Raw genomic sequence first — 22119 nt, forward strand, 5'->3', positions numbered from 1 at the left:
TATGATGAATTTTGAATTTAATGTGATCAAATATGTGTTAATATAATAGTATATATAAGAATATAATACGTGATAAATGAATGTGATCAACAGTAGATGTAAACAACACCAGTAGCCAGAGAAGTGCATTCTCAAGAAATAATTTTCTTCTTATAGCATATATGTGCATGCCTATTAACTGAAACAATTATCACGGTTCTCACGGTTGTAATTTCTGAGAGTGTACTGTAGAGACGGCTTAGATCTACAACAGTTAATACAAGGTATTATATACTGTGAATACATGTAAAAATCCCATGTGACACATACTTTTTTGGAGGTGCTGTGGTAATCAAAGTTTGTGGGCATTACGCAGGTTCTGCACCCATTTCTTGAGTATGTCGAGGCAGCTGTGAAGTAACCTGCATTGATGATGATTATTCCAATTTTTATGGTGCATCAACAACAAAGGAAATAATACATCAGAACATTGGTTTGGGTGCAACCAGTTAAAAATGAATATGTTGTTTAATAAATGCATTGGACAAATGTTAAAACATCAGTTTAAAACATGGTTTAAAACATGGTTTACAATCCCTGTATCTTCTAAAAATTAAAAAGATGAAAAACTATTCTAAAAAGAATATGGGGAACTCTTCTAAAAAGAATTATAATCTCTAATTATTATATTGCTGGGTGAAGGAGCCTAAAGTGTAAGGTGTGTTTCTGATGTGAACATGTAAGAAAATATGCAAAACTGAGAGAGGCTAACCACAGTGCGTGCACTGAGGTTGTTCCTTCCTGTAAAGTAGAAACCAGTGGATGAGGAACGTGATACTTACCTGTACACCCAGCCGTATCACACTACACAGATTATTCACTGGGTAGCCCTCATGACGAAACCTGTATTGAGAGACCACTTTTGCCTTAAAAACTGCTTCAAATAGCACGACACGCTACAAATCATTACTATCGTAACAAGCTGACGATACAGCTCAGACAAAGGAGTTATTCAAGTAGCGCCACACCACCGTTACGTAGGATTCTGTGTCACAAATCAAACCAAGGCACAAAACAATACCAATACATGAAAAAAGGTGACAATCGTGGTCTCATTATGACGTAATACCGAACTTGTGCGTGAAGGTAATTCAAAGAAATGAATGTGGCACTTGCTTCCGCAGAGAACACCGTGTACCATGCTAGCAATGCATGCAAAAAAGCGCTCGAGTGCTCGCACATATATTGATGACAACACTACCTGTGTAGTGTAACGTGTTCTTTCAAGCATATTATGCACTCAAACTGTATTTGCCGCCGGGTAAAATGCAAGTGTGCTCGATTGAACGTCGGAAGAGCGATCAAGCAACCTGCATCCAGTGCTCGTTTTGGACAAAAAAACACTTCATAATGGTCAACTAAATATACAGAATGAACGCCTATTTATTCCTCGATAAAGAGTGACTCACCTGTATAAATTTAGGCCCTGTAACCTTGCCAGTACGGTTGGTACGACCGTAATTGCAAGAAGTTGCCATGATCGCTGCGGCGACTGTTGTGAGCACCGTAAGATTGGCGGCCGGTTTCTTCACGCTCGCGCTCCCTATCCGCGATCCAGCCTTTTACAATCGAGATCAGTGGTGGCGACCATGCAGTGATGGGAAGTACTTGAAGTACCAATAAGTAGTCAAGTACTACTTTAAGTGCATTTCTCAGTACTACCTGTATTTTACTTAACGTACATTCCAATTTGTGAACTTTGTACCTTGCTTTAAGTTAGGGCGCCTCAATACTACTTCCTCTGAATAAAGAGCTAGTATTGAGTATCCACTAGCATTGAGTATTGAGGGAGCTAGTACTTAGTGTCCACACAAATAGTATAGAGTCACCCTTTGTCGAAGCCAATGCCGCAAAGCCGCCATGTTGACGCCCAAGCTTACGATGCGTGGTTGCTGTGTACCGACTACACTCACTTTTTCAAACCTCCTCCGGTATCCATTTACTCAGATCCAAAATGTACAGTCTTAGAAATGAACTTCACCGCATAGCACGTTCTCAGCCTACCATCATCCCTAATGATAGCGTTATCTGCCCTGATTTGTTGAAAACGGGAGGCGTACGCCGTTTTTGTGACAATTATGAACAGCATAAATGTCACAAAAAAGGCGTACTCCTCCTGTTTTCAACAAATCAGAGAAAATAACGATGTCATTCGAGATGATGGTAGGCTGAGAGCGTGCTATGCGGTGAAGTTCATTTTTAAGAGGCAGCCCTTTCAACATCACCACCACCACCACCTCATTTTTAAGAGTGTAGTGTGTCGCTGAGCGTATAGCTACCCTTCTGTGAGCGCATCGCGTGCTGTGCATGGGCGGCAATTTATACCAGACGACGCTGTTGTCTTCACCCTATGCAGAGGGAGGTAGTATTCAGGATCCCAACTTTATATATTTTTCTTCTATACTTTTCTTCCACGTACTGAAGTATTCAATTGGCAATACAAGCGCAAAACTTTATCGCAAAATATTTTTGTCGGTGCATATTAATGGGTCAGCCGTGAACTATCGTTATTTTCCAGCTAGCAACCCGGCAAAAATGCTTGCTAAAAGTTTTCTAAAGGTAACAGTCGCAACATAATTACTTCGCGTTTTATCACCACCGAGTGCTGAAACGTACAACGATACGAGGTAAATTTAAAGGGCATTGATGAGTTATTTAAGCTGTTTTGCAATGCATTCGCACATTACTTTAAGCACATATGTATTATGATGCTATGTACATGTGCTAGGTACTTCGTACCTTTTGAAATACAATTTTGATATGCTTTGCCCATGTCTGGAGACGAGACAGCGTATGCTGTGAGGGGTGACATTACGAAGGCACAACCGGATTGACGGATAGACAACGTATGATGATGAACAATTTCAACCATTGTATTAGACAGAACCATTAAACATTGATTCATACACACTGCAAAAAATATTCCGCGAAAAAAGCGGGCAAAGTCTTGGGAGCTGTGTTAATTGTGAACGGAAAAGTGTTTTCGAGATATACGGCACAAAATCGTCAAATTTACATGTCGCTGTATTTCACCATTACGTGTTCACCCGATTTAAAAGATCAGACCATGTTTTTGTTGTTTAGTGGTTCATCGTCATTATGACGAGCTATTGCCAGGTGCTGTATACTACCGGGTGCGGGTATACTGTACAGGGTGTTACCCTATAAAATTCTACCCGTGCCGCAATGCCGTACTCGCCAATTACTCGATACAAGTGGCACATTGTACGGTCTTCATATAAAGCTCATAAGGACATTGAATCTTGGTAAATTTCGAAGTGATTGAGCGCCGCAGCACGAAGTTATAACTCAAAACGTGCAGTTCACGTAGTCAAAACAATCAAGATGGCGGCGTTGAGAAGAACAGTAGACATGCTGCTCCCCAGACGGAGACGTGTCGCATATCCTGCCAGCCGGATGGGACTGCAGTTTTCATTTCGCTTTCGTGTAACTGTCGTATTTTGCTCAGAACAACAACAACAACTATATGAATGATTACGGGATGAGGTGATTCACCGCAACAATAGCGGTACCATATACCTCAGTGCCTGTGGGTTAGTACATGAGTGGGATGACGATGAAAAAGATGAGGCATACACTCGCACACACACACATGACAGACGCAAATGAGATATCACACACGTGGGTGCGTCGTAAGTTATGGGTTAGTTAGTTAGTTGAGTTAGTTAGTTATAGTTCATCCGGTCGGCTACCGGAGATGAAATGCTGTGCTCAGAAGTAAGCAACGTCAGGAACGAAAATGCCGACGTACTCAGCAGACGACACCCAAAAGGGATGTCGTTAGCTTACTGAAAGGCAGTGAACTAGCATAACGCGGGGATGTCTCTGCCTGGATGGACGGATTGCCAGAGCGACACGTCGCCGCCTGGGGGACTGTGTCACAACTGCGATTCACAATACCACCACCGTGGCTGTTTTGACTACGGGAACCTCACGTTTTGCGCTATAACTTTGCGTTACGGTGCTCAAGATGTACCATGATGGAACATCCTTATGAGTTTTATACGTAGGCAACACATCGTACCACCTACATTGAGTAATTGGCGAGCACGGCATGCCGGCGAGGGTAGACTTTTATAGGGTAACACCCTGTATTATAGAAACACGCACGAGCCTGGAAAAATCACTGTCTCTTATTTTGTGGAATCATGTGCGACCTGTATGATTATCAGACACCCATACCACGTGTGCTGTGTTAATAAAACACTTCTGTTCTGTGTACTTCTGTGAAATGGCAGAAATATGTCTGTTGTAGCTAACCTGTAGTATTCACCTTAACCTAACTAACGCCTGTAAAAGGAGTTACAAAAACAAAATCAAGACTCACAAACAGGGACTCAACAGCACAATAGTAAGCTGTTAAAGGAGTACAGAGGGCCATCGAAAAAAATTTCAGATTAAGACATCTGATGAAAGTGTTTGTGTCATTATACCGAATAGCGCGAAAGGTTTTGATGTGTGCAATTTGTTTCCCAGAAAAAAAACTCACATAAACATAGCTCCGCGCGTTCACCCTTAACTCGGCACTCCAGCTATAACGAAGATGAGGAGGTATGATGCCACATCACCGATGATGGTATAAGGAGAACTCGTTCTGGTTCGCCGGTCAGTGGGGGTCAATGCCTTGTCCCTTTGCCTCTGTAAACCTGTTTTGCCAGTTCTCCCGGAGAATTGGGGATAGAAGGAGCGGTCGAAGCAATACCGGGCAAGGAGAAAGGCTTTATCACGACCCCGAACAGCCGAGTTGCAGACGACAGCGGAGTAGCAGACATTTCTCTAGGCCAATCAGCGAGCGTTCTCCTTATAGCGTGAGCGCGAGGTTCCAGGCAGATCACAGGCTGGTACTGCTCTTCACCACCGTTGCGCATGGTAGCTTTTTGCGACGTATTTTAAATTCAATTTCTGCGATAATTATGACTCTGTGGTGTAAATTACTTCGCATGGTGCATCTGGCTGGCCTACTTAAGTTTTATAGGAAGAAAACTGGGTGTTAAAAATGACTTCTGTGATACTTTAAGAGTGTAAAATTTTCGGGAATGTGGACCAAATAGAAATAATCAATACCAAATTGCAGAACGAGAAAGGGATAAAGGCGATTAACCCATCTCTTAATTTTACCCCAGTTTGCAGCGGAGTGACAGAACTCCAACAGGCACGCCATTTAATTTTGTTTGCCGGTGAGGGCGCTTTGTTCCTCTTTCAGTGTCGATGTGTCCGGATTAGCTGTTAAATGAGAAAGAGGGTATTTTTCAGCAATCCTAATTTTTCACGCTGTACGATGTCAGGTGTAGGACTGCCTTTCCTGCTTCATGGGCAGGTCAGCCAGCTGTCATGTATTCTGTGGCCCGACGGCCTTGACCACCAAACAGAAGGAAGCTATCCTATAAAATAATTTAACCAGGAATTTGGAGTAAAACAACACATGAAAATGTTTTACTTCCTTATGAACATGAAATGTGCCTGTCTATTGACATCTTTTGGACATTCTTATGCTTCTTTGAGTTTTCTTTTGACATTGATTTCCGATAGACAATTGTCGAAACAATTGCTGTAGACGGCCTTTGGCCTTTCTTTTTCCTGAAAGTATAAAGAGGTCGCGACAAAGGAAATCTATTGACCGCCTTTGGACTTCCTTTTTCTTCGTTTTCAAAACACAAGTCAATGGTTAGTCCAAAGAACGGTCAAAAAAGGGTGTTCCGACGTAAACACGAAAATTTAGGTGGAAGTGTAAAGTCGATTAGTGTTGCGGTAATAGAACAGATGACACGATAAGAGTGTTACGCATACCTAGAGTAGGAAAGAGAAAAAATCTGGGGGCTCCACGTGATAGCACAAACGTATATAATCCCGTGAATGGGCTGAGTATGATTAGTCAATAGGTCAATAGTAGCCATACACTCTTAGAAATGAACTTCACCACATAGCACGCTCCTAGCCAACCATACCTAATTGTATGCTAAATACTGCTTGAAGCACTCGCTAGTCTGTCCAAATTACTTTACCCTATATCAAACTACATTCTATCATCGGAATTTATTATCTGATTTTAAATATTTTTTTGAATATTTTGTACTTGTCTGTCTTCCTTGTTGTACTGTACTAAGCGGGCGACTGATCAACCACTTTTCTGCAGAATAAATTGCACAGAGTTTCAACAAAGACTACTAATGTAACCGTTTTTATAGACTACTAATGTAACCGTTTTTATAGACATTTGTGGGGTTTAGTCGTACGATTTGTGACATTAAGTGCATTTTTTGGAACGACTGATTTTACTAAGCTAGCACGTGGTGAAGTTCGTTTTTAAGAGTGTGCTACACGACGTGTCCTCGTTCTGCGACGCGTTCTTTTAGCGAGAAAGTACTTTTTAAAGGTTCGCCGAACAGAGGTCTAACGCGCTGTGTAGATCACCTGCGCACGTCGTTCTATCGCAGGAGCTCATTTTATATTTTGTAGAACACACCGCGTGGAAACCTAGAAAAAAAAAACATTTTGAGTCCACCTCAGTGCTCGTTTAACGCGGACAGCCGTATAGCGCGCAGGAGGGGCCCAGAGGCGAAATTCCGCCGCCCCATAACATGCGGGTTATATGACAGAAATTATGGCACTTCGCTGGACAAATTGGAACCCAGGCCATATAGGACCCTTGAAGAGGTGCTCACGTGCGGTCAAATTTCTGGTACATGAATAAGGGTGAGGGCGCACGCTACACTGTAAACAAAAAAGTATTATTACAAGTGGTTGTCCGTTAAAACCAGGGGTCGAAACCGGAACTGAACCGTAACCGAAAACCGCAAAAAAACGTTATTTTTTGCCGAACCGAACCCGAACCGAACCGTAAACACTTTTTGTCTCCCCTTGAACGAACCGGAACTGAACCGAAAAAATATGATGCTGTAACCGGTTCGCCAGACGGTACAAACGCCTATACCTGCCGTCGACTGCCGCGCACCAGCTCCCTGCATCGCTCGGAATCTTGCCGAATTTATAGAGCGGACAAATTGATAAACTAAGAAGTGGTGAGTCCATGCACCTCCTACAACCTTATCTCCAAAAGGTTCACCACATCCCTGTACATTTTTGCGATTCGAGGTGTAAAAAAAAAGATGTGCTGCACGACAGCTACACTTTGCATTGTTGCCTCGGCTGCTTCCTTTCATTCAGCGTCGCATTGTGAAGGCGACGTAAAGTTTAATAGTCCACAGTGATATCCACAAGCAACGCAGATCTCTAGCGACCACGGGAAAGGGGTTGGCGTGTGGTCCGGAGCATGGAGGAAGAAAACACAGGAGCGGCCTCTCTCCCTCTTTTCAACGGGGAGCAACGTGCCGGCCTGCGCGTGGGGTACTCCTATCTACCACGAGACCGCTTTCTTCCCTGTTTTCCTTTGGAAATTAGTGATAGCATTTTGCAATGGAGTTCAGTGGTATGCTGTGTGCCATTTCCCAGCACTTTTCGGTACAGTAAAGGATGATCTGCTGTCGTGAACTGCATCATGGCTCTTCGTACCTATGAAGTGTAGAGGTGAGGGAGTAAGAGGATGGAAGGAGGAACAAGCCATCGCCGGAACCTGATATTACCACTCACATCTCGTACACAGCACACTAAACCGGTTCGAACCGATTAATATCGGTTCAAAGCGTTATTTTGGTTGTTCTGAACCCGAACCGAACCGATAACCTCGAACCGGAACTTGAACCGAACCACAAAAAATAACGGTTCCGAGCCCTGGCTAAAACTGACAGACGCTCGACCGCTTCCTACGAGCGGTGCATAACGTCCGTTTCCACTTAAACAGTGTGAAAAGCAGTTTTTGACGGTCATCTGTATCTTTATTGCACGTTCGTCCGTATACTTCAGGGACGGGTAGAACGTACGTATTCGCCCAGCACTCTCTGCGTTACAGAGAGGGGTATTATCTTCGAAATCCTCCCACTAGAGGACACCACGGCTGTGCCGTTGAGCGTTGATTTGTTTTCCTTTTAAAATTTCCAATGGTGGTGATAGCGACAGACGCGTATCGGACTTCTTTTTCTTTTTTTTTTTTTTGCTGCCAGGCCATGGTACTTGGGCCCTTGAGCTTCTGCAGTACTTGCGCCACCGAAGGTAAGTAACTGACCGTGTACTCATTGTTACTTAAACAGCACAGTGCTTGTGAATGTGTATCGCAAAAACATGCCGGCTAAAATCAACATAAGCACAGACTTCCTATTCCCCAGGCTGGTGTTCGTCCTCATGCGCGTTCTTATATCCTGCACTCACAACTCGCTGCAGTGTACGTATGTTCTGAAGTTTGTGTATTTTTTCTGCCGTATCTAATCGCCACAAAACGAAAGACCGAATGTAATAACAATTACGCCATACGCAACTAGGCAGCATTAGTCAGCGTCTCAGTTGCATGTCATTCTTGTAGTGCAGCAAAGCTTTGTCTTTGACTAACTGGTTGTTACCGTCTGATCGACGAGGCTCTTTTCTTTTTCTTTTTTTTGCAGACTTGGGTGGAGGTTCCACATTTTAAATAGAACTCTTGTTCTATTTCATATTACTTGAGTCCTGGGGAATGCACTGCCGCAATAATTAAAGGGGCCGTAAACAGGCCACCAAACATTTCTGAAATAATGATACCCCATGAAAGAACGCAGCTCATAATACCCAAATATACATTTCGTTCGGCTCGTGCCAGCTCATTGACCCGTATAACTGCTTTCAAAGATGAGTAACCAGCGAGCCTCTCTCCACAACGCATACGTCACATGGCTACGTAGCGTTTTGCCGTCCAAGCGGGCGGACGAGCTGCACACATGACGTTTCAAATTACCAGCCAATAAACATACTTCATTATCAGCTGTGAGTCGGAGCGCTGAGTTTGTTTGTGTGAAACGACGGTTTGCGCTCCGTGGTTCCGAAATTCAACGTCATGACATCTTCAACATCTCCGGCTGGCGCAAACGTCAACAGCTGGGCTGCTATCACATGACGCGATTCGAACCCGGGTTCCTCCCAGTCACGACGTGACGTGCCCAGCACGCTATCCACTGTACCACGCGAGCTGGTGACGCAATGCCGCGTGGATCAAACCAAAGTACGGCAGCCCAGTTGTCGGAACCATTCGAAGATGACGAAGATGTTCCATCGCGCACCTACCTAAGATTCCGGAACTGTAGTCCCGGATATTCATTCGCGCAGGTGGTGTGCTGCGTGCTACTGCCCAGAAAACGTAGTGTGCGTATGATACCTAAATTAAACGCATTTCTTTTTCAGTTTGAGGCTGTAACTGTTTAGATTTAGAATAGAAGAGGATTCACGTTCATCTAGTCCAATTCCGCATTTGAAATAAAATCATACGTGGAACACTCAATCGTAATTGGTGGGGAAAGCGCTACGTCAAAATGACGTAAAGTTAGAGCGCGGGGCGGAGCTAAAATGCGAAAGAGTGCAGTGAATATTTCATCCGTATGCAAGCGCCTTTTGTTTTTGAGCTTTAGTAATTGCAAGGAGTTTTCACTGACTAAGTTCCGATAATATAACACAAAGAAATGTGCACCTTTTGTACCTGTTTACGGCCCCTTTAAGCTCAGGTTCATACATTGTCGTTTCAGGTGGTGACATTTTCAGTAAGAGCACTTTTTTTCTTGCCGTGGAACGAGCGATACCCTTTGAAGCTGGTCGGATGTTCCTTGATGCTGCAATGCCCTTGTGTTTTCTTTTCTTTTTTTTAATTCCGTGTTATTGCTGCGAAGCAACTGTGGCTATGAGCGGCATTCAGACGTGCACAGATGGAGACAGGACAACAGGAAGGAGTTAGTGGAGTGGTTGGTTAGTTAGTGGAGTGGTAGAGGAGTTAGTGGTTAGTCTGGAGTTAGTGGAGGAGACAGAGGGGTTAGTATGGGTCCTGGGCCGACCTTTGGGGGATCTGTGCCGACATTCGTCTGGAAAGTCTTCGGAAAACCCAGGGAAAACCTCAGACAGCACAGCCGGTGACAGGACTTGAACCCACTTCGTACCCACATCAGTTCTCTCAAGAACAAGCCAGCTAGCCAAATCCTGATACCTCTACAGAAGTAGAATGTAATCAAAGTTTGAATCCTTTATTAGACGCATTATTCATTTTGAAGCTAAATTTGCTTTCAAAATGAAGTTTACGTCTAAATTCATTGAATTTTTTTCCCATACTTGATTTGGATTTGATTTGCCGCATCCTTTAAAATAACCTCTTATTTGTTTGGTCAAATTCACATCTCTTATGTAGACTGGTATACATATTATACTGTGAAGCCACTGTACAGCTCATTGCTTAGTCGGCCACTGAAGCTGCAATTCATTAACGGACGAACCTTTATCAGCTTTACATACGACATGGGTGTCTTACTTACATGCTTCGTGTTTCTTCCTGTAGACATATCATGGAGCCGGGCACAAAACAAGCCAGGAAGACACATTCAAGAAAGCCACTCAAGGTGATTGAGCTGTTACGTCAAACGAAGTGAGCCTTCCAACAATACCAACCTGTTAAATAAATAATTTTATAAAGCACAGTTCCTGCACCTCTTGTGTTGGTGACAAGAAATCTGAGCAGCGGATGTGTTGTGGACATTGTGGATGTATTCACCAAGTAGGTTTTCCAGCCTAGAAGAGACGTGTCATCACTCCAGAGCACAATTACATCGTACCGTATATCAGTCAGAGGCTGCGATGCCCTTGTTGTATTTGTCTACACATCTTTGTTCCTGTGAAGCATTTATATGCGGTCTCCGTTAGTACGTACAATTGGGTATGGGTTGAATTGCAGTACCTCGTCATAAGTACCACTGGTGTATAAGTAGGGAGTGACGTTTTCGGGTTAAATGATTCGGGGGGTAAAAATTGGGCGCTATTTTTAAATCTGTAATTCGGGGATAAATCGGGCGATAATTGTGCCTTCGGATGTTATTGGGTGTTTTCTTCCTAATCTCCTTCCCTAATCTCTCTTTTATTTCTTTTTTTTTTTGCGGGATCGTGACCTTCCAGCGGTAATCCCCGAAGACATAGAGAATGTTGACACACATGGGTGTATTGCTGCCCAAGCAGCACAATGCACTGAAAGTCGAGTGCAGTAGGGGTGGACGGGTATTGGAAGACCTTGAACAGACCCGTGAAACTAAAGAACATTGATAAGACACATACCGGCCACCCCCATTGCACTCGACTTTCAGGACATTGTGCTGCTTGGGTGGGAACGTAAGTGACCCATTCTTGCATGTGTTACACGTAACCTTTGTTCGTCTTCAGCGGAAGCGTCACCTGAGGATTTCATAGTGACTGGAATTCGGGGAGAAATCGGGTTTAACACGAATTGGTCGGAGGTCAGTTGGGGGGGGGGGGGGGAATAACCGGGCGGAATCGGGTTTAACCCGAAAAAGTCACTCCCTATGTATAAGGAATGTGCGTCGTACAGGAGCTAGTGCAAACGCTTGCAGCTGTAGAAAAAAGCTGGTGCACTTCATTATAAAGGAACAATCACTAGCAAAAAGACGGCGTACCTTAACATCTTATAACGGAACATGTCCGGTAAAGAAACAGTTCGCCGTACACCGTAGAACGGACAAGTCTCTGCAAGTGCGGCATCGGTAAAAATGTGCCGTTTTTCTACGGCACTTTCGTGACGTTTTGCAACGGAGCATTTGTTTGTAAAAAAAGAAAAAAAATCTGTGCTCCGGTGATCGGAAAACGGACAAATGTATATGGCAATATAATATCGAGTAAGATGCCCGTTTTTCTACGGATTTATTTTTAACAGTGTAGCTGGCGAAACATTCTGCTGAGTTTCACTGAGTTGGGGTTCATATTTCTTCTAGCACCGTGTGTAGGATATTACCTGTCCGCGTTAAAGATCCCCAGGTGGTCGAAATTATTCTTAGTCCTGGCCTGCGGAACGTTAAGCATGTAGCCACACGACTGTAGGTGTGTGTGTGAGTGTGTGTGTGTGTTGAGGACATGCGAGGGGAACGGGACGGTGGCGCTATCCATTCAAGTCTTGAGGAACTGAAAATTCTAGGAATCGCCGTGCGATGGAGCCATATGCCAACTTCCGAAGCATACGGTTATGGTGGACTAGAATGAGTGGTGTCCTGAGCGGTCTATCCAAAGCATTGCGAGCGTGTGCGCTTCGATTGAAGCCGAGCACGTGACCTTTGACAGCACACCATTGCCGCACACAGGGGCGGATTTATAGCTAAGATCTGGGGGGTGGGGGACACACGCACAAAAAAGAAGGAAAAAAACAGAAGAAGAAACAATACAAAAAAGAAACAACATGGCTTCAGACAAACACTTCAGAAAAAAGCACGGCTGCTTTTTGAAGATTTTTCAATTTGAATTTTGATAAGTCTTGGAAATTGTTGCGCTGCCGACGGCTAAAGTATGTATACGTAAATGAATTATGAAAAACTTAATTGTTCCTTCAAGGTGCTATTTCCGGAGACCTACGAGCGTCCCGACACTAGCCCCCCCTCTGAATATTTGGACTTTGTTCCGCGATTATTAAAGAAATGACCGAAGTTGGGACGGTGAACCAGTGTACCTCAAACTTCTGGTGAGCTTACGGCTAGGGAACCCTCTGGCCAAGTGCAGCTCTGAACTTCGACATGCAAAACTAAACGAATTTTACCCATACGTAAATGGAGAATATTACTAAATGGAACTGCTACGAAAATTCTAACTATTTCACGACTAACGAACTATTTCACGAGTTTCAACTAGTTTCAAAGTTTTCACGGGTCACGCAGAATGACACAGGATCATCTCTAAATTAATTACGTGGAATCATTGAACAAAATATGTAGCTGAGAGGCGCAGTGTAGTCCAGAGCTTGGCGACGATGGTGCACGATGTCTGCGCTCTCATGCCGAGCAGGGCACACACGTAACGCGTTCCACGACTGCTGTTTTAGACACTCGTTGGACGCCTCACAGAGAAATGGTCACAGTCTTGCATGCCGTGTAGTTTCCAAGAAGCCTTCTTTCAGAAGCAGTTACAATAACGAAAGCGAAAGACAGTTTCCCCCAGTCCCTGCCCTAGACAGCAGACCCTGGCGGTAGCACCCATACGAACCCACGTCTATTCAGTCAGTAAGACTGGAACCTTGATCTGATTCAACACTACACAAACGTGAAAAATTCTCAAAGTCATATGCGGCATCCGTCATCTGTCAATATAACGACAATAGAAGGCCAACACAGTGCATAAGTTCACAAAAATCCGACACATGTTTGCGCACCAATGAAGAGAAACACAAGCAAGAGGACCAAGCAAGCCCCCGCGTCTCCCTCTCCATTGTGTTGTCCTCGGAGTCAAGTCCTACCATATGTACAAATGACAAACATGTGGTCTGCTGTGCCTTAAAAAGCGGGAAAGCGGGGGAACGTGTCTTGTGGGAGTTCACATTTGTGACATGGGCTCACTTCAAAAGAAGAAACCGATAACCCCTTAAGTTCGATCACCATTAATTACCTAATTGCTTCCATATGGGAGTTTCGAAAGAAACGTACACATACGACCACAAAGAAGGCTTTGTCCGTGCAAACGACGGAGAAGAAAATTCCGTCTGTTTAGGAAGGGGGACACGAGTGCCGCACGCAGAATGGCCACTGGCGGAATACCCATCACATCAACAGGCGTATACTTGAAGGTGGAAAGGGACAACTTCCAACCCCCAAGTAGAGGCCCCTGAGAACGAGCAAATGAATCTGCTCACCTCCGCAGACCTCCTTAGACAAGCGGAAGGTCGCAATGAAGTTGTCCTCTGACATCGTAGCGAAAGCATCGCTGTAAGTGCGATGTGTGCGTTCCGGGTCGCGATCGGCGATGCCCTCCTCATCAAAAATGATGAACAGATCCGCCATTTTGATCGCGAACCCCGAAGCGGTTTGGGTCGTCCTACCTCCGCTCACAACGGCTACAGTTACGTGATGCACGAGCCGCCGCCGGGGTAGCAGGGAACGGCTCTTTAGTGCTCCATCGCGAAGCCTGCCACGTGACCCGGCCGTTGCTATGGAGATGGGTGAAACAATAGCGATCTCGCGCACCTACGACGTGGCTGGGAACGCGCCCCTGGACTGCTCCATGGCACAGCACGCGCGTGCACGCGCAGCATGGACTAAAACACCGGTGCACGAGCTGAAGCGTCGTTCACTGCTTAGTACCGAAGCAAGAAAGAGTCCAGTATAATTTTGATCGTAGCTTCGTAACGGAATCAAAGTTTTCAATTATGATAACAACTACGAAATCAACATATAGTGTCTAACGTGATATGAAATAAAGTTGTTTTTGCATTTTAGTGTCCCTTTAAATGCACGTTTTCCCCCTTTTACTACTCACACATTTACTATCTTGTGCCTTGCGCCCCTTGCCTTCCAGAAGCACTCTCTAAACTGCATTACACAATAACAGTTAAGAGGAAAAGGCACATAATTAAGATGTGCTCTTCATATTTATATGTGCACAGATGAACAAGTAGTCTAACAACAACTTTATTTAAACGATAATCGCTGGAGAGTTTCATCGCAACGGGCGATGCTCCCAGTGCTGGCGGTAACGTGGTGAAATCGAATAATGTCTCACAATGAGAGCCGAAGTCATACGGCGTCCAAAAGGTTCAGAACTGCCTGCAGGGCAGACCATTGGTGGGCTGCATTCGGCCATGGGCTAAACAATTTTAACGTAGAGCGAGGGCGAGAGTCTAGCTGACTGACAAAGACTGAAAGTGTCATTCTGGAAGGGGGGGGGGTATGTTTAATAGAATGAAAAGAAAGAAAAGGAAGGAAGGCAGGAAGGTTGGTAGTGCGGGCAATGGAGAAGGGTGTTGTCTACACTGTAAAAAATAGTAGTGGAAAATACGGGCATATCGCCGCGACAATAACGGGAGCGAACCCGTTGTTTCAAACCACGCGCGTTTCCGGTTAATTCGCGGGAGAGGAGGAGTCTGGGCATGCACACTGGATCTGCATGGCCTCCGCAGCAACCGGCACACGTGTGAGGAACGCAAGTGCCCACCGACTGTCAAAGCCAAAGCTGTGCGTGCCCTAGTCGGTTTTCACAAGAAGATTTCGAAAGTATGTGAAGTCTTATGATGTCCTTTGTGCTGTCAGCTTTTACGAATCAAGGGAAACATGCGCCGCCGTTGTGTGCCAATGTGTGAACCCAAACAAAAACATGGACTGGTCTCAGAATGGTTCCATTTGAATCTGGACTGGTTCCACTTGAATGGTCCCAGCCGAATCCCCAAGTGGGGTGACTGGTTTCATTTCGGTGAAATTAGTGGTATCAATCTGGCCTCGGATGGTTCCAGAAGTTCCAAGTGGAGCCTCACAGGTACCATTTTGTTCCCAGAATGGTCAATCAGTCCACTTGAGATACCAAGCTGAGCAGCCCTTTGTGATCTCATAGGGGAAGAGTCCACTCTTGATATATACTTTTCTGGTCTTGATTGATCTTTTTTTAGCATATGCATGATCTCGTTTTGTTGCTTTTCTTTGTTTTTTGTTTTTTCGTCTTGTATTTCAGGCGAATATCATAAGCGCCAGCAAAATGTGAAACGACATATATTCGAAAAATGACAGAAACTAAGCTAAATAATTCGAAAAAGGAAAAAGAAGAAAAGGTAATTGTAGAGACCGACGGCCGGTGCAATGGCTCTTCAATTCAAATTCAATGGCAATGGCTATTCAATTCAAATTCAATGGCAATGGCAATTCAAATTCAAACGGCCACAGGGCAAGAGTGGCACTTGGAAGCAGCGTGTTGCGTGTTGCAGCAAGGTGGTTTTGGCTTCATTTGCCGTGCATCTCTGCATCGTGGGTCTCTTGTGCAGTATTCGCATGTGTTTTAGTGCACTTTCCAAGACAATGCGATGACAATGATTCCTGGAAATCCATCGTCGATATCGAAGGCCCTGGGTTAGGCAGCAGGCCGAAAGGGCGTGGGTTCGAATCCCACCGCTACCAGATGTTGTACAGCACTCAAAAAGATTCGCCCCTGAGATATGCCGCTGTTGCCCTCAAAATTAATCGTTTGCTCCCTGTTTCTTCCGGACATGACTGATAAAGATTTCAAACAAATGTTCCGCTGCGAATGAAGGAGGAAAGGCAGTGTGCGGGAGCGTGGCCGAGTGGTCTAAGGCGCTGGTTTGGGGCACCTGTCCGAAAGGGCGTGGGTTCGAATCCCACCGCTATCTGACGTTTTACAGCACTCGGAAAGATGCGCCTCTGAGATCTGCCGTTGTTGTTCTCAAAATTAATGGTTTGTTCCCTGTTTGTTCCTGATATGGCAGATAAATTTTTTCAAACAAATGTTCCGCTGCGAATGAACGAGAAAAGGCCCGTGTGCGGTAGCGTGGCCGAGTGGTCTAAGGCGCTGGTTTTAGGCACCAGTCCGAAAGGGCGTGGGTTCGAATCCCACCGCTATCTGATGTTTTACAGCACTCGGAAAGATGCGCCTCTGAGATTTGCCGCTGTTGTGCTCAAAATTAATGGTTTGTTCCCTGTTTCTTCCTGACGTGACAGATAATTTTTTTCAAACAAATGTTCCGCTGCGAATGAACGAGAAAAGGCCCGTGTGCGGTAGCTGCTTCTTCTATTTGTACAGATCGGACGCAGGAATTATGAGCTCCGTGAGAGCGGCGACTACGGCTAAGCCTAGCCGGGATGAAGGTTACAAAATGATTCTGCCAACGATTCCATCAGGTACTGTAGCGTTAAATACCGTTTTTCTGCATGCTGATCCAACTGGGAGGCCATACAACATTGGCCATTTTAGTGACGCTTTGAAGGACAAAGTTGTTCGGAGCGAGGTCACATCGGTCGGTCCGTTTCTGTTCAACCACCTTTGGGCCTTGACCTTTAATAGCGTGAGTGCAAAGGACAAGTTTCTTAGCCTCAGCGAAGTAGCGGTGAAAGAGAAACGATGTGTGCTCATTGATCCGCATAAGAAAGAGCTTCATATCAAAATGCATTGGCTCCCTCAACATGTACCTGACGTGGCAATCGAAGCAGCGCTTGAAAGATACGGCGTTGTGACAAACATTGTCAGAGAAAAGTGGAAGGACTCATTCTTTGAAGGAGCTGCGTCGACGACTCGGCAAGTGGTAATTACACTGAAAAATAATGTAACTGCGGACAGCTTGCCGCACCAGATGTATGTGTGCGGTTGTCAAGTTCTTGTGTCAATACCAGGGCGACCGCCATTGTGCCTACGGTGTAAAGGCGTGGGGCACATTAGGAAGCAATGTCACACCCCTTGGTGCAAAACGTGTCGCCGTTTTGGACACGAGGAAGATGAGTGCGTTGTGACATACGCGTCAAGGGTTCGTCAACAACATGGAAGCCAGGACAGTCAGCACAACATGGAATGCGACGACGATGCTGATGGAGCTGTACCTGTTGCCGCTCCTGTTCCTTCGTCTGCTGCTGCACCTGCTGCGGCGACAGTAGCTTCCCAAGCAGGCACGCCCATTGCTCCAGCAATGGGTGGCCCTCAATAAGAAGAGGAGAAAAGCGTTCTCCAGGAGCGTCAAGATACAGCCTCGTCGGGTTTAGAAGGATATGGAAATGAAGCGACCGAAGAGATAGAAGATGATTTCTGGATCACACCAAAGAGGAAGAAGGGAAGGAAGTCGGCGCCGGCGACAATGCCTCCGAAGATTGTTGAAGTGGACCGCTCTGTTCTTGACGATATTGGGTTTTTGTCAGCATAGTGTGTTGGGGAGATTGGCTACCTCAGTGTTGTGTTAGCAGGATGCGCAACTAGATTCCTCCAAAGTCGGTAAGCTTAAGCTGCTCTTCCAGTTCACTAAAGTGATTTCATAAGTGATTTGATTTGATAAGTAAATACATAATCACTATTGAAGCATAGAAATCATGGCTGTGGGTCATTTGGTCATTGCAACCCTTAATGTTAGAGGGTTTAACTCTAAAAAGAAACAATACCAACTCAGAAGGCTACTGGATGGTTTTCCTCAAATTGACATTCTTGCTATTCAAGAGACAAAAATTGAGTCGCAGCGGGGCACCGAACAAATGCTATCGCAGTATTTCATGAATCAATACGAAGTGCTCGTTAGCCATTCCATTGGATATTCTGCTGGTGTCATGCTTTTCATTAAGAGAAGTCTTTCCTATACCCATGTATACCATGCCGTAGATGCAGATGGTAGGTCAGCAATGCTAGATGTAGACATTAGGGGGAAACTTTGGAGGTTTTTAGTCGTATATGCTCCAAATGATAAGAATCAACGCTGTGCGTTCTTTGAATCGACCAGACAATATTTTGATGACCAATATAACATAGTGTTCCTGGGAGATTTTAATTGCGTCCTCTCAGCGAGTGACAGAAGCACGTTCCGAAATCTTGAAGATGATAGTGCCGAGTGTCTGCAATGCATTGTAGAAACTCATAATTTGATTGATGCTGCAGAATATAGTACACCAGACACAATTAAATACACACATTTTCAAAGGAACTCACACGCTAGATTGGATCGCATATACTATTCCGCCAACAAACTCAGAGAGGTGACGAAATACCAAGTCTTCCCAGTCCACTTCAGCGATCATTGTCTCGTAGTGGCAACAATTGGAAATCCCGAAACGGCAAAACGCACTCCAAAGACGTGGAAGCTATGGAAAATGAATTCGAAGCTTTTACAGGACTCTGTTTTCGATGATTACATACGACGAAAGCTTGCATGTCTTGCCGAGAATCCCTTAGGCTGGGCCGAAAAGTGGGAAATCTTCAAGCAGGAGGTTAGACGTTACGCGATTGAGAGGAGTAATATAATAGCATATCAAGGAATGTGTGAAGAAACCAAATTGAAAGAAGCTCATCGCAGTCTGGTACAGCTTGAGGCGAAAAACCCAGGCACATGTTTTGACGATATAAAGGAAATCGAGCTCCGGCTCGATCTTTTCAGCGAACATAGGTATGAAGGCGCAAGAGTTAGATGTCGAACAAAGAGATATTTGCCGGATGAAACGCCAAACAAAAGCTATTTGGCAACAGAGAGGAAGCAGACGCGTAGTAGGCGCATTGAAAGTTTAGAGCACGAGGGTAAAGTAGTGGGTGACTCTGAGAAAGTGAGGGAGATATTCGTCGATTACTATAAGAGTTTGTTTGGACAAACACCACGAAAAGTCGATGAGGGTTTGATAAATAGGTACATTGCAACCATGCCAAAGCTAAGTGAGGAGGAGAAAGAAATGTTAGGGTCGGACATTGCAGCAACAGAAATACAGTGTGCAATCAAAGAGTTAGCTTTCAACCGCACTCCCGGGCCGGATGGCTTGGGAGCAGAGTTCTACAAGAAGTACGTAGAGCTGCTCACGCCTGTTTTACTTAATCTTTATGCAGAAGCGGAGGAAAACGGCATTTTTCCTCTTAGTTTTCGAAGGTCGCACACTGTATTAATCTCGAAGAAAATAGCTGAGGGGTCCACTCCGAAAGTGACTGACTATAGGCCTATTACCCTCTGCAATGTTGACTACAAAATTTTCGCTAAAGTGCTTGCTGCACGTCTGCAATTTGTGTTGCCCCATCTAGTAGGGGAACATCAAACGTGTGCCATCAAGAATAGAAGAATACAAACCAATATACATCTAGTTCGTACGGTGTTGGACTGGTGCAGATATGAGGGTGGGCACGTGGCGATGCTACAGTTGGATCTTTCGAAAGCTTTCGATAGAGTTTGTCATACATACCTGTTCGCATTGCTACGTCATGTCAACATGGGAGATAGGTTTGTAAATCGCATCCAGTTGTGCTACAAACTAGTTGCAACGAGCCTCGTGGTGAATAGATTCATTGCCACCCCGATTGCGCTTGGAGCTTCGGTCCAGCAAGGTTGTCCTTTATCGCCTTTACTTTTCGATTTGTACTGAGAACCGTTGTGTAGGCGCGTAATCTGTCAGTATGACGTTCATGGCTTTCAGCGGGGTGGTGTTGAAGTTAAAGTTGTGGCGTATGCAGATGACGTTGCGTTCTTGGTGAAAGATAAGAGAAGTGTCGAAAAAATAATGGAGCAGATCGACTTGTTTTGTGCAGCTTCTGGAGCTCAAGTAAACAAAGAGAAGTCTTTAGGAGTATGGTGTGGGCTTTGGGGTTCAACTCCAGAAATATTTTGCGATATCAAGTGGCAGACGAGCAACCCGGACTACCTGCGGGTGCCATTACACGCAAGTAGAAACACAAACAGGATGTGGTCAGAAAGAATTGATAAGATGAAAAAGCATGCATTCACTTGGAGAGGCAAGGAACTGTCAATATATTAGCGGGCTTCAGTTTGCAATGTGTTTTTGGTGGCGAAAATGGTATACATTTTGCAAGTACTTCAGTGTTCCCGTAAAATCGTACATGCATGCCATCGCGTGTTTGCCACCACGATATGGTGCTCAACATTTGAAAGAATGCGCCGAGAAAACCTTTTCAAGAAAGTCAAGGATGGAGGGTTAGGTCTACAGCACTTGTTTGTAAACCAGCTAATTATGAGACTCTGGTTTTATAGGCAGTCTGTGCACCCGCTATTAGACGCCGTGAAGAGAGCAGTAGCCTACAACTATATGCGATATATATACATATGTTGGCTTCCACGAACAAGGCTTGCAGTTGACAGGTTTTTATCAGGAGGTCGTGGACTGCATCAACTTTCTCAAAGTCAGGTTTACCCCAGATTACCTCTTTTCGGTTTCAAAGAAAGTGTTGGCAGCCCATTTGATAGATACCTTGTTTCCCGTGCCAATTTACAGGCAAATTCCGTCTGAGTGGCCTGGAGCGGACGTTTTGCACAGAGTCAAACGCATGCACATAAAGCCGAATATGAAAACATTCTTTTTCAAGCTTCATACATCAACGCTCTCTGTGAAAGCATGGTTGGAACAGAAAGCCATATATGTTCCATGGTCCGCCAACTGCAGGTTTTGCAAAGTCCCTGAAACCGTTGACCACATCTTTCTTGATTGTACGGAAGCACAGTTTTTCTGGGACGACATACAGATTAAAGTACTGAATAATCGCCTCTCTCTGAACCCACATACAATCAGATTCCTACCTTTACATCCGAATGAAGATATACGTTACGATATTATCATGTTGATAGCTATGTATTGATTGTGGAAGCTGCGTATGGCAGACAGAAATGATGAGCCATTGGCGTCGCCCATGCAGTATTTTAAAGTAGAAATAACGCAGCTGAAGCTATGCTGCATGCAGCATTTGGAAGCACCACCGTGGTTAGAGCATCTGTGTGAATCGCTGTCCTCTATGTAAATTATTACTCTCTGTGTTGTGTACCATGCATAGATTGAGAAGTTACCCGTCAAAAACAACTCGTTACAAGTTAAGTTACCGTGTGAAAAATGTAACTAAGTTTATAACGAAGTTCTTCAGCTTGAAATGTAACTCGCAGTTACTGAGTTACTTAAAAAAAAAGAACGAGTTACTTCCAAGTTACTTCGGACACAAAACAGCATTACGCAGGCGCAGCGCGCGTGAGCAGCTGAGTTAGACCTTGAGTTGCCTGCGGAGGAGTGCAACATGCTTAGATCGTTTTCGTATATGTCCAACAATAGACCTCTCCCTGTTTGTAAACAAATGACGTCATAGTGTTCGACAGCGCGACAAATTTGTTAGAATTGAAGTACACTCGCAGCTAGAGGTGAACAAGGTCGCGCCCGAAAGCCACATCTTGAGGGGATTACGATATGGTCCCTTAAAGGGACGCGACCCTCTGTCCTGCTTTTCTTTCAATGGGAGGCAGCGAACAAGTGCCCGTTCGTGGAAACCAGCCCTCTCCTTCCGATTTGTTTCGGTTTCAGTCTGTCTACCAATGTCATGATGACGTTTCTCTGGTAGAGGTCTATTCGAACGCTTTGCATCTTACTCCCTGTGGGCGCACAATGGTTCAGCTTCATTTCAATGGCAGCGGTTCTTACTTCCTGAATAAAATACTGTCAATCACATTTTATGGCAAAAAATGCCACGAAGGAACCGGAGAGAAAACAAGAAAATATCTGGACGCGAGTGAAAAGCGAGTTA

At 44.8% G+C, this 22119-nt stretch overlaps 1 long non-coding RNA gene and 1 other non-coding gene across 2 annotated transcripts; one reads left to right on the forward strand and one right to left on the reverse strand.

Moving 5' to 3' along the window:
• Positions 1–315: 315 nt before the first annotated feature.
• Positions 316–1532, reverse strand: LOC135383017 (uncharacterized). The gene is made up of 3 exons (XR_010419611.1): positions 1449–1532; positions 822–882; positions 316–401 (listed from the first exon to the last, which is right to left on the reverse strand). It is a non-coding gene; the product is annotated as an uncharacterized LOC135383017 (long non-coding RNA).
• A 14890-nt stretch (positions 1533–16422) lies between these two features.
• On the forward strand, positions 16423–16502 carry Trnal-uag (transfer RNA leucine (anticodon UAG)). Its single transcript has one exon. It is a non-coding gene; the product is annotated as a tRNA-Leu (tRNA).
• The last annotated feature ends 5617 nt before the right edge of the window (positions 16503–22119 follow it).

The sequence above is a fragment of the Ornithodoros turicata genome, chromosome 2 (assembly GCF_037126465.1).
Source record: "Ornithodoros turicata isolate Travis chromosome 2, ASM3712646v1, whole genome shotgun sequence".
Classification (NCBI taxonomy): Eukaryota; Metazoa; Arthropoda; class Arachnida; order Ixodida; family Argasidae; genus Ornithodoros; species Ornithodoros turicata.